This window comes from Saccopteryx bilineata, chromosome 5 (assembly GCF_036850765.1).
Source record: "Saccopteryx bilineata isolate mSacBil1 chromosome 5, mSacBil1_pri_phased_curated, whole genome shotgun sequence".
Lineage (NCBI taxonomy): Eukaryota > Metazoa > Chordata > Mammalia > Chiroptera > Emballonuridae > Saccopteryx > Saccopteryx bilineata.
The window spans coordinates 198,315,079-198,327,312 of record NC_089494.1 but is presented as its reverse complement, the minus strand read 5'-3'; the positions used below and the strand labels follow the sequence as shown (position 1 = coordinate 198,327,312).

The 12,234-nt window shown below is 39.9% G+C and overlaps 1 non-coding gene across 1 annotated transcript; it reads right to left on the bottom strand.

Annotated features, from left to right (window-relative positions):
* Positions 1-8,266: 8,266 nt before the first annotated feature.
* LOC136306968 (U1 spliceosomal RNA) lies at positions 8,267-8,430 on the bottom strand. The gene has a single exon (XR_010725724.1). It is a non-coding gene; the product is annotated as a U1 spliceosomal RNA (small nuclear RNA).
* Between the last annotated feature and the right edge of the window lie 3,804 nt (positions 8,431-12,234).

The window sequence follows — 12,234 nt, the reverse complement described above, 5'->3', positions numbered from 1 at the left end:
ACAGATGAGGCTTCAATTAGATAGCTAGCAACTCTATTCTATAGTGCTTTCAGGTTTCAAGTTCATACAGATAAGATGAACAGTATCCATGACAACAGCAGATGTGATTCATCCATTCCCTAGTTTTCTATTTCCTTAGGGACATTCTGTGTCCTAGGATGACATTTGGGTTGGTTCATATACTCTCTCAGCCAAAGCTAGTGATTTGAGCATTTCATCTATACCTTTTTAATATAATACTAAGGCTATGCATAATGCATGATATCAGTTTACGTGCACATTTTAAAATTAATTTTACTTTATTTTTTTAGCGAGACAGACAGACAGAGACAGGACAGACAGGGACAGATAGACAGAAGGAAGAGAGATGAGAAGCATCAATTCTTTGTTGTGGTACCTTAGTTATTCATTCATTGCTTTCTCATATGTACCTTGACTGGGGGGCTCCAGCCAAGCCAGTGAGCCTTTGCTCAAGTCAGCGACCTTGGACTCAAGCCAGTGACCTTGGACTTCAAGCTAGCGACTTTTGGGCTCAAGCCAGCAACCATGGCATCATGTCTATGAACCCATGCTTAAGCCAGAGCCCCACACTCAAGCTGGTGAGCCCGTGAGCAAGCCGAATGAGCCAGTGCTTTCAGCCACCTTGGGGTTTGGAACCTGGGTCCTCCGCATCCCAGGCCAATGTTCTATCCATTGTGCCACTGCCTGGTCAGGCAGGTTACATACATATTTTTTTAAATGGTATAATATTTGCATGATTATGATAAAAAATACTGATTGATTAATTTACTCCTTATGCATTTACTGAATATTTGTTACATAGTCAATAATACTTAAAGGCTGATCCCTCAAGGATCTTGTGATCTAAGTGATAATAGTACTTATTTTATGCCATAAATTTACTTTATGATTTAGGTTCCCAAGCTTGTGTATGGTGTTGTATTAGTCAAGGTTTCCAGAGAAACAGAACCAATAGGATGTGTCTATATTATGAAAGAGATTTATTATAAGGAATTGGGCTTACATGATTATATGGAGGCTGGCAAGTCTAAATGTGCAGTGTGGGCCAGCAGGCAGGGACCCAGGGGAGCCAATGGTCTATCTCCAGTCAAGAGGCAATAGCCTGGAGACTCAGGAGAACTGAGTGCAGATGAAGTCCAAAAGCAAACTGCTGGAAAATTTCTTCTTATCTGGGGAGCAAGTTCTTCTTGTTCTATTTAGGCCTTTAACTGATTAGATGAGGCCTAATTGGAGGGCAGTCTGTTTACTCCAAGTTTACTGGTTTAAATGTCAATCTCATCCAAAAAGGCCCATCAAGTTGACACATAAAATTAACCATCACAGGTGCTTAGAGATGATGATATGCACACTAAATTCTGCTCGCCATGTGACAAACATGGTGCTACTCAGTTTACATTCTTTAATCTTCACGTTGATCCTATGAGAGAACGACTGCTATTGTCTTCATTGTGTGGTGGAGAAAAATGAGACTTATGAAAGTTAAATAACTTGTTCAAGTTACACAGTTAGTAAGGGTTGGTCCCGTGTATTAAATCCTGAACCTCCTGGCTCAGAGCCCTTGCCCTTGACTCCCACAAAGCTTCACAAACTTTTGGGGGTAAGTTTTCTTTCTGCTATCCTCTGAGGTATGTATGTTATTATTAAAGGGGATGCTGTTTTGTTTTGTACCTTACAAAAAAATTTTTTTTATTATTTGCTATGTTTTATTTAATACTAATTTGAAATAATGTTAATTTGAATAATGTGGTATTCTAATGTGTTGAAGTCAGAGCAAACACCTAATTTTTTATTGGAAAATTTTCATTAAAATAAAGTGTGCCTCTGCTTCTTACTATTTAAAGTGGAGAGAACATACTTCTAACTAAGGTTTATAAAGTGTCTTGAGACCCTCCAGTGACAAATACTCCAAGGAGAGGTATTGCTCTGCTGATTTAAATAATTAAGTCAGTAAACTTTAATCTTTGTGATGAATATAAAATGTTAATATACCTTCCCGGTTCTTCTGACTTAATTGCACAGCAATGTAATGTTGTCAGGAGAGCTGTGCTGAAATTCAGTTAGAATGAAATCATTCCTGACCCGTAGCTCAGTTGGTTAGAGCATCATTCCCATATGCCAAAGTTGCGAGTTCGATCCTCGCCATAACACATATAAGAATCAACCAATCAATGCATATATAAGTTGAACAGCAAATCGATGTTTCTCTCTCTCTCCCTTTCTCTCTCTAAAATCAATATACTTAAAAAAAATGAGAATTACTATCTTACCCATTGTAAGAACTGAGAAAATTAGTGGAGTCAAGAAATCATTCTTTAGTACAATGCCTTCTTATCTGTCCTATATCTGATTTACTTCGAATTTATTTTAACTAATTATTTAGTACACTATCAGTCATTAATTAAAAAGAACCTTGCATTGTCTCTCCATCTCTTTTTCCTTTTTTTTTTTTTTTTTTTTTTTACAGGGACAGAGAGAGAGTCAGAGAGAGGGATAGGTAGGGATAGACAGACAGGAAGGGAGAGAGATGAGAAGCATCAATTCTTCGTTGAGGCACCTTAATTGTTCATTGATTGCTTGTGCCTTGACCATAGGCCTTCAGCAGACCGAGTAACCTCTTGCTCAAGCCAGCGACCTTGGGTCCAAGCTAGTGAGCTTTTTGCTCAAGCCAGATGAGCCCGCACTCAAGCCAGTGACCTCGGGATCTTGAACCTGGGTCTTCTGCATCCCAGTTCGACACTCTATCCACTGTGCCACTGCCTGGTCGGCTCTTTTTTCCTTTTTTTGCTCAATCCCTTTTATGTAATGTTTTTAATTTTTTTTTATTAATTTTAATTTATTGTGTTTACATGGATTCAAGTGTCCCACCAAATATAACTCCCTCACCCCCACCCCTGTATCCCCCTTTATAATCCTCTTGTCCCCCTCCCCTTAACACCCTCTCCCTTCCCTCTAGGATTTACTCTCCAGCTATCTATAGCTCTGTGTTATGTATATATAATTTCATGAATCCCTTTACCTTCTCTGATCCCATCTCCTAACCCCCTTCTCTCTGAATCCTGTTCCTCTGCTCCCTGTGATCCTATTTCTACCTCTATCTTGTTCCTCAGTTCATTCTGTTTGTTAGATTCCACATATAAGTGAGATCATATGATATTTGTCTTTCTCTGCCTGGCTTATTTCACTTAGCATAATAGTCTCCAGGTCCATCCATTCTGTCTCAAAAGGTAAGATTTTCTTCTTTCTAATAATGGCCACATAGTATTCCATTGTGTATATGTACCACAAGTTTTAAATCCACTCATCCACTGATGGACACTTGGGCTGTTTCCAGATCTTGGCTATTGTAAACAATGCTGCCATAAACATGGGAGTGCATATCTTCTTTTGAATCAGTGATTTGGTGTTCTTAGGATATATTCCTAAAAGTGGGATAGCTAGGTCAAAAGGTAGTTCCATTTTTAATTTTTTGAGGAAATCCCATACACATCTCCATAGTATCTAACGTTTTATTTATTTATTTTTTTTACAGAGACAGAGAGAGAATCAGAGAGTGGGATAGACAGGGACAGACAGGAACAGAGAGATGAGAAGCATCAATCATTAGTTTCTCATTGAGCATTGCGACACCTTAAATGTTCATTGATTGCTTTCTCATATGTGCCTTGACCGCGGGCCTTCAGCAGACTGAGTAACCCCTTGCACGAGCCAGCGACCTTGGGTCCAAGCTGGTGAGCTTTTGCTCAAACCAGATGAGCCCACGCTCAAGTTGGTGACCTCAGGGTCTTGAACCTGGGTCCTCGGCATCTCAGTCCGACGCTCTATCCACTGCACCACCACCTGGTCAGGCAGTATCTAATGTATTAATAGACTGCCATAGCAGGCATATAACGTAGTCTCAAATTAAGCCCACTCTAGCCATTTCCATCCCTAAACTCAAACCAGAATCTTGACTCTTACTATTTCAATTGAATGAAAGGTTGTACCCCCCTTCTTCAGAGAAAAAAAGAGGTGATGGAGAAACACATGGGTTTAGTAGAAGCTTTGTTTTTAGAGCAATGGACCAATCAGTAAACCTGGAATCTGATCTCAGAAGAATACTAGATAAGGATGGAAGTAAAAAGATAAAGAGAAGGTTCTTTCAGTGGAAACCAGTATTCTTTACCCTATATGTAGTCTGCATAACAATACCCAGCACAAACAAACACAATAAACACTGAAACACAACAGAAAAAAACACTGAAAAGTAATAGTTATATTTGAGTTCTCTGAATATCCAGTGCAAACCTGACAATAAGTACAGTTACACTCAGAGATAAAATAGTATGTCATATATACCCATGAAGAGTTTGAAATCCCAAGATATGAGTTTCTAATCTATCTTATTATTTTTTAAAGAAGGAAACATGTCTCTATTGTTCAATGTTGACATTGTTTTTCCATTACTTTCCTAATGCTGAACACTTGATACCACTCATTTATGAGGGACATTCTTACTGAAAGCAAGGTATCAGGTTAACTTCATACTCTTAGAGAAGACAAAAAAAAAACAAAACATTGGATAACATTTAATTAATACTTTCTATGTGCTGTTTATTCTGTTACACTCTTGTTTAACTTTCACCAGCTTTGTGTGGTTAGTTAAACTTTATAGATTGGGAAATTGGGTCTTTGAGATGTTAATGTTTTGGTCATACAGCTGGTAAGTGACAACCTCAGTATTCCTTCTCAGACTGTCACATTCCAGAGACAACCTTCCTATTTGCTTTGCTATTCTGCTTCTATCATTTACATACGTATTTCAGGACATTGTGATTTGTTTGTTTGTTAAAATAGATTTGGTTCACAATTAATTAAAAAAAGAATAAGGGGATGTGAATAAATTCATATTTAATATATTTTAAAAAATAGATTTGGTTCTGCTATAAAAATACTATTCACAAACAATCCAATAAAAAAATGGGAAGAGGACATGAACAGACACTTCTCCCAGGAAGAGATACAAATGGCCAACAGATATATGAAAAGATGCTCAGCTTCATTAGTTATTAGAGAAATGCAAATCAAAACTACAATGAGATACCACCTCACTCCTGTTAGATTAGCTATTATCAACAAGACGGGTAATAGCAAATGTTGGAGAGGCTGTGGAGAAAAAGGAACCCTTATTCACTGTTGGTGGGACTGTAAAGTAGTACAACCATTATGGAGGAAAGTATGGTGGTTCCTCAAAAAACTGCAAATAGAACTACCTTATGACCCAGCAATCCCTCTACTGGGTATATACCCCAAAACCTCAGAAACATTGATACGTGAAGACACATGTAGCCCCATGTTCATTGCAGCACTGTTCACAGTGGCCAAGACATGGAAACAACCAAAAAGCCCTTCAATAGAAGACTGGATAAAGAAGATGTGGCACATATACACTATGGAATACTATTCAGCCATAAGAAATGATGACCTCGGATCATTTACAGCAAAATGGTGGGATCTTGATAACATTATAAGGAGTGAAATAAGTAAATCAGAAAAAAACAAGGACTACATGATTCCATACATTGGTGGAACATAAAAATGAGACTGAGAGACATGGACAAGAGTGTGGTGGTTACCAAGGGTGGGGGGGGAGGGAGGACATGGGAGGGAGGGAGGGAGGGAGAGAGTTAGGGGGAGGGGGAGGGGCACAGAGAACTAGATAGAGGGTGACGGAGGACAATCTGACTTTGGGTGAGGGGTTTGCAACATAATTTGATGACAAAATAACCTAGACATGTTTTCTTTGAATATATGTACCCTGAATTATTAATGTCATCCCATTACCATTAATAAAAATTTATTAAAAAAAAAAAAAAACGGCAATGAGATACCACCTCACACCTGTTAGATTAGCTATTATTAGCAAGTCAGGTAATAGCAAATGTTGGAGAGGCTGTGGAGAAAAAGGAACCTTCATCCACTGTTGGTGGGAATGTAAAGTAGTACAACCATTATGGAAGAAAGTATGGTGGTTCCTCAAAAAACTGGAAATAGAACTACCTTATGACCCAGCAATCCCTCTACTGGGTATATACCCCCAAAACTCAGAAACATTGATACGTAAAGACACATGCAGCCCCATGTTTATTGCAGCATTGTTCACAGTGGCCAGGACATGGAAACAACCAAAAAGCCCGTCAATAGATGACTGGATAAAGAAGATGTGGCACATATACACTATGGAATACTACTCAACCATAAGAAATGATGACATTGGAACATTTACAGCAAAATGGTGGGATCTTGATAACATGATACGAAGCGAAATAAGTAAATCAGAAAAAACCAGGAACTGCATTATTCCATACGTAGGTGGCACATAAAATTGAAACTAAGAGACATTGATAAGAGTGTGGTGGTTATGGGGGGGGAGGGGGGAATGGGAGAGGGAAAGGGGGAGAAGGAGGGGCACAAAAAAACACAAGATAGAAGGTGACAGAGGACAATCTGGCTTTGGGTGATGGGTATGCAACATAATTGAATGACAAGATAACCTGGACTTGTTATCTTTGAATATATGTATCCTGATTTATTGATGCCACCCCATTAAAAAAATAAAATTATTATAAAAAAAAATACTGTTCAGCTGGGCAAATTTTTTTCCCAAGTATCTGCAGTTCAATTATATGTTATTCATTAGGACTTATTATAAGGCAGATAAGATATATTATGCTCACTTTGTTAAAGATGGCGCTGCCCACGTGGAAGCCCATCGCCCAGGTGATGGTATTGGTTACCCTTCTTGCTTGGGATGGGCATGATTATATTAATGCGTGTTGGGGGCGAGCTGTGGGCAGGCAGGATCCTTGTAGTCTGGGGCTTGGTTTTAGGACTAAGCCTTTCCCACCATTTTTGATGTGGGGTGGTACACTCTCATGAGGAATTCCATTATGCCTCAGATAAGTGACTTTGTATCAGAGACTTCCTTGTTTGTATATTGGATTAAAGGTTTTGGTTTATACACTATAAAGTGGGGCAGACCAGAAGCTTGCTTTCTCTAGGTTCCTGAGATTAGCATTAGAGAAGAGAGCAGAGAGAGGAGAGCAGAGAAAGGCCACGTGGAAGAGGCCAGGAGAAGCAGCCAAGATGGTAGAATGTTGAAGAAGCCAGTTTGTGCAGAGTTTGTGCAGGAAGAAGGAGATGGGAACAGAGATGAATAAGTCTGGTGAGCTAGAAATCTTTTTTTTTTTTTTTTCATTTTTCCGAAGCTGTAAACAGGGAGGCAGTCAGATAGACTCCCTCATGCGCCCGACTGGGATCCCCCCCGGCATGCCCACCAGGGGTCGATGCTCTGCCCCTCTGGGGCGTCACTCTGTTGCATCCAGAGCCATTCTAGCGCCTGAGGCAGAGGCCACAGAGCCATCCTCAGTGCCCGGGCCATCTTTGCTCCAATGGAACCTTGGCTGCAGGAGGGAAGAGAGAGACAGAGAGGAAGGAGAGGGGGAGGGGGGAGAAGCAGATGAACGCTTCTCCTGTGTGCCCTGGCCTGGAATTGAACCCGGAACTCCTGCACGCCAAGCTGACGCTCTACCGCTGAGCCAACCAGCCCGGGCCTAGAAACCTTTGATTCTAGGAAACTCAGATAAATCAGTGGCTTTGGGAGCTCTGAATGGAAAGGGAAATGTTTTCCCACTGTGTGTATTACTTGCCCACTGGATACAAGCTAGGATTAAAGATGATGACTGTTGCCTGACCAGGTGGTGGCACAGTGGATAGAGCATCGGACTGGGATGCAGAGGACCCAGGTTCAAGACCCCGAGGTCACCAGCTTGAGTGCGAGCTCATCTGGTTTGAGCAAAAGCTCACTAGCTTGGACACAAGGTCTCTGGCTTGAGCAAGAGGTTACTCGGTCTGCTGTAGCCCCATGGTCAAGGCACATATGAGAAAGCAATCAATGAACAACTAGGGTGTTGGTTGCAAAGAAAAACTGATAATTGATGCTTCTCATCTCTCTCCATTCCTGTCTGTCTGTCCTATCTATCCCTCTTTCTGACTCTGTCTCTGTAAAAAAAAAAAAAAAAAAAGATGATAGCTATTGGGCAGATAAAATATATTATACTCATTTTGTTGAAGATGGTGCTGCCCACGTGGAGGCCCATTGCCCAGGTGATATTAATGTGTGTTGAGGGCGGGCTATGGGCTGGGAGGACCCTTGTAGCCTGGGGCATGGTTTTAGGACTAAGCCTTTCCCACCCTTTTTTTTTCTTTTTAGGGGAGAGCACAAACGCAGTCCCCCACTACCACAAATTATGCAGTCGAGTTTCCCACATTTGGGGAAATCGCAGGGGTCAGCACATCCGGAGTGCAATGGATAAGCCTCGCCCTGGGAAAACCACCTTTGTGATCATGGTATCTCTCCTGCCAGGTAAGTATGCCTTTCCCACCCTTTTTGGTGTGGGGTGGTGCAATCGCATCATGCCTCAGATAAGTGACTTTGTATTAGAGACTTCCCTATTTTGTATATTGAATTAAAGGTTTTGATTTCTGCACTATAAAGTGGGGCAGACCCAGAGCTTGCTCTCTAGGTTCCTGAGATTAGCATTAGAGAAGAGAGCAGAGAGGAGAACAGAGAAAGGCCACGTGGAAGAGGCCAGGAGAAGCAGCCAAGATGGCAGAATGCTGAAGGAGAAGCCAGTTAGTGCAGAGTTTGTGCAGAGAGAAGGAGATGGGGAACAGAGGTGAATAAGGCTGGTGAAGTAGACATCTTTGATTCTAGGAAACTCGGATAAGTCAGTAGCTTTGTGAGCATTGAATTAGTGGGTTTTGGAGTCCAGTGTGTGTTTTTTACTTGCCTGCCAGGTATAAGGTAGGATTAAAAATGATGGCCCACCAGTTTTTGGCTCCATTGTTTCTTTACCGACTGTCAGAATCTAATATGAACCTGCATGGGCCAGGCTGCTGTGATGGTGGCCATGGCTTCTGGCTTTACAGGTACTTATTTGGGTGCTAAACTACTGTAAAAAATAATTAAAATTTCATTTTCCTTACTAAGAAGCAGTCTCTATAATTTTTTTATTTGGATGTCTACACAAAATCCCCATGTTGTCATTTCTCCATTTTTTTTTTCTGGATTACTTAATGGTTTGTAAAGTCAGTTGCCATGGCCACCATCACAGCTGCTTGGCCCATGCAGGTTCACATTTGATTTGAACAGACGGTAATGAAACAATGGAGCCAAGAACTGGTGGGCCATTACCTTTTAATCCTAGCTTGCAGCCGGTGGGCAAGAAATACACACAGTGGGAAAATACTTCCGTTTCCATTCAGGGCTCCCAAAGCCACTGACTTATCAGAGTTTTTTTTTTTTTATAGATTTTATTTATTCTTTTTTTTTTTTTTTTTTAGAGAGAGAGAGGAGATAGAGAGAGAGAAGGGGGAGGAGCAGAAAGCATCAACTCCCATATGTGCCTTGACCAGGCAAGCCTGGGGATTTGAACTGGTGACCTCAGCATTCCAGGTCAACGCTTTTACCCACTGCACCACCACAGGTCAGGCTTATCAGAGTTTTAATAGGATCAAAGGTTTGTAGCTCACCAGACTTATTCTCCTCTCTTCTCCATCTCCTTCTCTCTGCACAAACTGGCTTCTCCTTCAGCATTCTGCCATCTTGGCTGCTTCTCCTCTCCTCTACGTGGCCTTTCTTTGCTCTCCTTTCTCTGCTCTCTCCTCTAATGTTAATCTTAGGAACCAAGAGAGCAAGCTCCCATTCTGCCCCACTTTATAGTGTAGAAATCAAAACCTTTAGTCTAATATACAAACAAGGGAGACTCTGAGACAAAGTCACTTAGGGTGGGAAAGGCTTAGTCTTAAAACTAAACCTTAGGGTATAACAACCCTACCTGCTTACAGCCTTCCCCCACACCCAATGCAAACTATAAGCGAGCAAACCTATATATCATATTTACAAACTTATTTGACCAACATGATTCTTCAATGTTAACATTCCGTTAATTTGAATCAGAAATAGAAACAAGATCTAAAGCTTAAAGTCTTTCATAAACACAATTTGGAAAATAGTTCTATATGGCTGGAATACACAGCCCACGAGTATGCAGAGAAATATAATGTGGTTCGAAAGGCTGATTAGGGGCCAGTTGGTAATATGGCCCATGGCTAAGCTTTGTAGAAAAAGTGCTGCTTTCAGCTGTTGAATACCCCATACTTTGAAATATATCTGCTCTAGGCACAGTACCTAGTACAGAATAGTGCATATTAAACTTCAAAGGAAAACCAACCCTGGCAAGACAACAAAGTTTTATTAATAGAATATTATTAAGAATCAGTTGGATTAATGTCTTAGTCTTATTTTTAGTGGCAAAAAATAGTTTTGGGTAGAAAATATAAAGGAATATTAAAAATGATTAATTAGATATTAATAGAAAGAACAAGGTTTTTGGAATAACATTTCATACAATGCCTAGTGCACTGGGAGTGGTTCAAGAAATACTGAATAATAAAAAGTTTACATTGTATATATGTGTGTTCACCCAAACTTTAATCATTCCAGTAAAAGATAAATAGTAAAAAACAAAGTTTTGTGTATTCAAATATATTCACATAAAACTCAAAATTTAATTTTGGAAAAACCTAATGGGAAACCAGATTTGATGAAGCTTATTATTTATTTTTATTCTCGCTGTTAATCCTTTTGACAGCTTCCTTGAAATCTCAAGTTCCCCAATGTAATACCATAATAATTTAGAGAAGATTATCCAAAAGATGGTGATGAAGAATAATTGGCATTTAATGGGATGTGAATACAAGAATGAAACTATGTCCCAGGGGCAGCAGATATGAAAAAGACTTAACGAAGAAGAACAAAGTAAAGACGATCAAAGCAACAAAAAGAAAACTTTTTAGATTTCAGGTACTAGTCTTTGAAATACCATTGAGGGTTTCCATGACAGAGTGGCTTGTCGGGCTTCTGAACACATCTGCTTTATTCGTTTGGTTTTGAAAAATTTTAAAGAAATCTTGGGGCTAAAGAGTGAGGGTGGCTTTGTAAAACAATAACTTCAAACCATACCACTCTTCTACTCTTCCTCCTCATTTACACAATCTCACTCTGTGCTAATTCCCTCCTCTGTGGGTGTCTCTGCCTAAAGCTGTTGCAGCTATATGTTGATGCTTCTCATCTCTCTCCCTTCCTCTCTTACTAGAAAAAAAAACCAATGAAATAATTGAAAAAATATTTTTGTGTGTGACAGAGACAAAGTAGAGACAGATAGGGACAGACAGACAGGAAAGGAGAGAGATGGGAAGCATCAATTTTTGTTGCAGCTCCTTAGTTGTTCATTGATTGCTTCTCATATGTACATTGATGGGGGCGGGGGGAGGTACAGCAGAGCGAGTGACCCCTTGCTCAAGCCAGCAACCTTGGGCTTCAAGCCAATGACCTTTAGGCTCAAGTCAGTGACCATGGGTCATGTCTATGATCGCACGCTCAAGCCAGCGACCCCTCGCTCAAGTAGTGAGTCCATGCTCAAGCTGGATGAGCCCACACTCAAGCTTGCAATTTTGGGGTTTTGAACCTGTGTCCTCTGAGTCTCAGTCGGATGATTCATCCACTGCACCACAACCTGGTCAAGTAAATACTGATACTTGAAATTTTAAGTTAAATATTTAAATACTTCTACTTTTATTCTATAGTCTGAACTGTCTTTACTAATTAACTGCTTACTCAAAATATTCTTCAGAAATGTTAAGGTAATAATAGCGTTGTTGTAAGTTTTACATGAAATAATGTGTTCAAGAATATGTAACATATACGAGATGCTTAGTAAATTATTTTTTTCTAATAGGATTTCCTGTTCAAAATTTATTATTGTTTTGTTGCCTCCAAGATAAAGTCTGGCGATTCAGACTGATATTCAAGATCATGAGAGTTTGGCTACATTCATTCCACTAATCTCTAATTATTATTTAATTACACAAATTTTTTTATGCCCAAAACAGGCCATATTCATTCCAACATCTCTGCCAACTTTCTTCCTTTTGTTCTGGAGGATACTACTTCCTCTATTTAATCATATGTTCCAAGTTCAAGTCCAGACTGTCACCTCTACGGAACTTCCTTTAATTGTTCTAGGTGGAAAAGATACAGCAATGAACAAGATAGACAATGTCTCTGCTCTCCTGATGTTTACAGTTTATAGGGGGAACAGATAACAACCATTT